Source organism: Zea mays, chromosome 9 (genome assembly GCF_902167145.1).
Source record: "Zea mays cultivar B73 chromosome 9, Zm-B73-REFERENCE-NAM-5.0, whole genome shotgun sequence".
Lineage (NCBI taxonomy): Eukaryota > Viridiplantae > Streptophyta > Magnoliopsida > Poales > Poaceae > Zea > Zea mays.
The window spans coordinates 65,698,518-65,703,574 of record NC_050104.1 but is presented as its reverse complement, the minus strand read 5'-3'; the positions used below and the strand labels follow the sequence as shown (position 1 = coordinate 65,703,574).

The 5,057-nt window shown below is 43.8% G+C and overlaps 1 long non-coding RNA gene across 1 annotated transcript; it reads left to right on the top strand.

The window, feature by feature from the left end:
• The first annotated feature begins 784 nt into the window (after positions 1-784).
• On the top strand, positions 785-2,880 carry LOC118473321 (uncharacterized). Its single transcript, XR_004852661.1, has 2 exons — positions 785-1,059; positions 1,839-2,880. It is a non-coding gene; the product is annotated as an uncharacterized lncRNA (long non-coding RNA).
• The last annotated feature ends 2,177 nt before the right edge of the window (positions 2,881-5,057 follow it).

Below are 5,057 nucleotides of genomic sequence, written 5' to 3'. Positions count from 1 at the left end.
AATATTGTGGCAGCTCAGAGTCGTCAGAAGAGTTATGCTGATGTGAGGAGGCGGGATCTGGAATTTGCTGTGGGTGACCAAGTCCTTCTCAGGGTATCACCCACTAAGGGAGTTGTTCGGTTCGGTGTCTCTGGGAAGCTCAGCCCGAGATACATTGGACCGTTCACTATCTTGGCTCGAGTGGGCAGCCTGACTTATCGCTTGCTACTGCCGGATTCCATGGCGGGGGTACACCCGGTTTTTCATGTCTCTATGTTGAGGAAGTTCTTGCGGGATCCGGACCATCAGATTGAGATGGAACCAATTGCGGTGCAGCAGGATCTGACTCTAGAGTGTCGTCCGGTGCGTATATTGGAATTCTCGGAGCGTGTGTTGAGGAAGAGATCAATTAAGTATGTCAAGGTCTTATGGACTAATCAGTCTGAGCGTGAGGCTACGTGGGAACTTGAGGAGCTGATGCGGCAGAAGTACCCAGAACTTTTCGTTGTGGGTAAGTGTTGTTGATCCATTAATCTTTTCTTTTGTCATTCCGATAGAAGCGTCAGAATTCGAGGTCGAATTCTTTTTAAGAGGGGTAGAGTGTGATACCCGGTTTGCAAAGAAGAGAAGTTGGGGGTTGTTCTTTTTGTTTTTTTTTCCTCATCCGGTTGTTGTTTTGGGGATTTGGAATTTTGTGAAAAACATTCACAACTAGGGCAGTAGAATTTATTTGGTTTGACGCTAGAGTTGCGGTCGGGAGCTGTCGCGTGGGTTAGTTGGGCCGCAATAGGTGTTTCGGCCCATTAACCCTCCCAAACCCTAGCCGCCTCCCTCCTAACCCCCTCCCCCATGTGCAGCCGCCCCCCCCACTTCTCCTCCTCCCCTTGGCCGCCGCCCCCCTGCCCATCACCTCCTCTCTCAATTTTTGCAGCCACCAAACCCTAGCCGCCCCCCCCCCCCCCCTCAATCCCCTCCTCCCAAGGTGCCAATCCTTGCCGCTCGGATCGTCGTCTCGTGGTGCGATTCTCCAACCGTTTTGGTGGAGGGAAGAAGGGAGGAAGGAAAGGGGGAGAACCCAAGGTGATTTTTATGTTCATCGCTTGTTCATTTGCGCTGCGATTCAATTGATTAGATGTTGCGTTTGCGATTAGATAGAGGGGGGCTGTCCAGAATTTTACGTGGTGGATGAACAGCGGAAATTCTAGCAGTTTTTAGGGTTTTTTCGTGAAGAATTAATGGGGATCAATTTGGGGATCTTGTAGAACTTTGTTTTACCTTTCCAACGAGTATTTATGCGCTCAATTTGGAGTTATAAATTAAAAGTTATCATCGTTTGAATCCGGGTGTGTGGCTGTCCAAAAAAACATATTTTTCAGAGTGATGAACAGCAGCAGTATTAGCAGTTTCTGGGGATTTTTCGTGAGTAATTAGTGTTAATCAGTATGAGAATCATGTAGGGCTTTTTCTTATCTTTCCAACAAGTACTTATGCGCTCAAATCGGAATTATATTTTAAAAGTTATCGCTGTTTGAATCCGAGTATGTCGCTGCCCAAATCAGAAAAAAACAGATTGCAGGGTTTATTTTGTGGACCGTTTAGAGGTAATTAGATGTTAGAATTTAATCATGAGTCGTATACAAAACTTGTGGGAAATTTTATGTAGTTGTCTCTGAAGTTTTTGTTTGACACCACTGCTGTCCTAATTTTTAAGTTATGGAATTGTTAAGCAGCGCCGCTGCAGTTTGGGTAGTGAGGGGAGAATTGTTACCGCGGCGGGGTTGAGATTGCGCGTAGGTGCGGTGTTGTCTTTGAGTTTTTTTTATGTGAATTTGGTGCACTAAGTTGGGTGTCAAAAACAGGTGGTGGACTTCCGGATCGTTCTTAGGGATTTTGCCCAAACTTCGGTGAAGGCAAGTAAAACTGTGATGGTTATTCCGTCTGTCAGATGAGGAGTCTTATACTTGTTTATGTTGTGCTATCATGTTCAAATTCATATTTTCTTTTGAGTACCATCATTTGAAAATGTTCATGTTTCATGGATTTTGTATGTTGAGTTTGAGGTTTGATTATGTTACTCAAGTGGTTATTATGTGGAATGGTTGGAAGTAAATGCCTAGCACATTTTTATTTGGGAAGAACTTATGATGTTGTCATGCATAATGCACTCATCATCCATTGCATTGAAGTTTCGTCGCGATCTTATGGTCCGACCGTACCGGTACATTGAGCATCATATGTTGCCCGAGAAGGGGTATGGTGCAGCTTCATATCCTTAGAGATATGGAGGCAGAAGTCATTATTGCATTTGTAGCCATGTGCATTCATGGGAGAGGTGTTGAATCTATTATGTGGATGTGGATAATTTGGACTTGTGCATGGTGATTCTACTTGGCGTTGAGCTTTTAGTTACTTGTTTACTTGCTGCAATTTACTGTTCAAAAGAAAAGAAAGAAGTCCTGAACACGTGGTTGTGTAAGCACAGTTGATTTACAATGTCCTATTTGTTGTTGTTATGTTTACTTGCTGAGATGTGTTATCTCACATCTTGCATTGTTTGATGCAGGCACCTAATTTCTGCTTTGGGAATAGAGGGATGTAGCAGCACGGCCACTACACCTTTAATAAAGGAACCACCATTTAATAATGTTGTTAATCAGAGTTGGACAAGTCTAGTGAATTGCTTTGTTCTTGGTTGAGCGTTTATTTTGGGGTGGGCTGAGTTTCTTATCCCATTTGTTTTGCTTCAGTTGGGTCATAATTAAGTTTTACCACTTTTGCATTTCAGTTTCTACTATGTGAATTATATGTCTTTATATCTTGTATGAGCTTCATGTTTCCCCTCCTTGTTATGCTAGTTTTCAAAGGAGGTGCTGCTGGATTTTGCTATATATTCTTTCTTTATTACTTCTCTTGTGTTGAGTAAGTTTGGTGGGTGGGGTTTGTGGTATTATCCATTGTATGTGACCAGTGGGGTGTTACATCGCCAGAGCACGCCCGACGCGCGCCCCCGCGTGCCTCGCGTCGCGCCAAAGCTGAGCCAGCGCCGTTGCCCGCGCCCGCGCCTATAAAGCCCCCAGAGACGTCGACCGTACTCCTCCGCGCGCGCTCGACCTCCCCGGAGCACCAGATCACCGGCATTGCCCCGCGCACGGCGTGCCCGCGGCCACCCGACCCCCCCCCCCCCCCCCCGCCACCGTAGACCGGCCAGCAGAGCCTTTCCCAACCGCGCCCGACCCTCAGAGTAGACCGTACATGCCTCGGTGAAGCTCCCCGAGCAAGGAATCGGACTTCGCCTCGCCGGAGAAGCCAGTCCACGGCCGCCGGGCTTCACCCGATCGCCGGTGAATGTAGACCGGGTAAGTCTCTGCACCATTTTCTGATTCCCTGCGCGCATAGCCTCTATGTCATCCCGTGGAGCTCATCGTGTCGTTTAATTGAACTAGATCACCGTGGTTAGGCCGGAGCACTCGCCGCCGACGAGTTCACCCGCCTGCACGCGTGGTCCGGCCGATTCTGGCCACCACCGCCGTCGAGCCATACCTCGCTGTGACCGCCAGGACCTCCCGAAGCCAACCCCGCCCCTCGTTGGACCTCTCTCGCCGCCGGTAAGCCGCGTCGCCCTTTTCCTTTCCGCGGTTACTGTTTACATAAGGGGAGGGACCTCGGGGGAGAAGAAGAAAAGGCCAGGGGGTTTTGTGCACTGTCAGTGACTCAGGGGAATAGTAGCGCAGGGGTATAACTGAAGGAAATAGTTTAGAAAGAACCCAGGGTCTTCGATGCAAAGTAGTTTTCCAGGAAACCTTTTAAATATTCTGATTTAAATCCAAACAGAACTTGAAAAATTCATAACTTCAGTTTGGTTTACCCAAATCGAGTCAAACCAATTTTGCCAGATCCTAAATAATGTAAACTACTTAGGAAAAATATAAAACCCATAAGTGTTACAGAAAACTTTAAAGTTTTGATTTAAATGATTAACTGGTCAAAAGCTAAAAGAAATAAGGAAAAATAGCTACAATATTTTACTGGGGTTAAGAAAATTTAGAGAGGTACTAACCTGTTTAAAAATAATAAACCCCTCTGTATACCCCATTAAGGTAGAGTTTGCCATTTAAATCACTTTTTGCTTAAAGTTGAAGAAAATATAAAAGGTGGTTTAAAATAAGAACCAGGGAGCACCCACATTTTTGTTAGCTCCCTTATTCAGTGTAGTTCACTAGAAAAATTTATTGTACCCTTGTTTAGTGCAAAAGAACGGAGATACCTTTTAATTTAGAAAAACAAGAAAACCTTAGAAAAAACCCTAGAAAAATAACCCTGAGGAGAAAACACCCCAATCCTTGGGATAACTAATGTTTTGTTAGTATGAACATAGGAAAAATATGGAATCTGTTGTTTGATATGTTTCAAATAACAAGTTAGTTATAAGCAACTTTTTGGCATAAAACTTTAGAAATTCACAACTAAATATCCAGTAGGCCTTTTTCTGTGATTTTTCACACAAAGGCCTAATATCACCTATGTATCTGGAAAAAAAATAAAATTTGGTGCAAAAACCTCAATTAATTCACAGCTATAGTGCAAAATGCCCTTTTAAAACTTATCTTTGTTAATTTTGCACAAGTAGTATCTGAATCAGTATCCACCTCAAATTTATAGGACAGATTACAGTGACAACTAGTAACCCACTGTAATTTTTACAGAATTTTTGGAAAAAGTTAAATCACTGTTGTAGTTCAAACCCACAATAGAATTCATAAATAGAAAATGAAAAAGGGGAATTAATAGTGGAGATTAATGTTACCCTAACCCAACCAGCAAAACCCCTTAAATGCCTACTAAAACATCTAAGGGAAATCCAAGTTTCAATCCACTGTGCTTATCCCTAGACAAAACCCAAACCTAAATTGATAAGCATAAACCACTAAGAGCCCCGTATAACCAGGAAACCCTAAGTTACTTACTAACTTAGTTTTTCTTCACTTAGCATAATGATTACTAAATCCTGCATAATCATGGCATACATATTCTTATTCATTGCATTCGATAGATTGCAACCTCGCTGACGGAGAGTACGT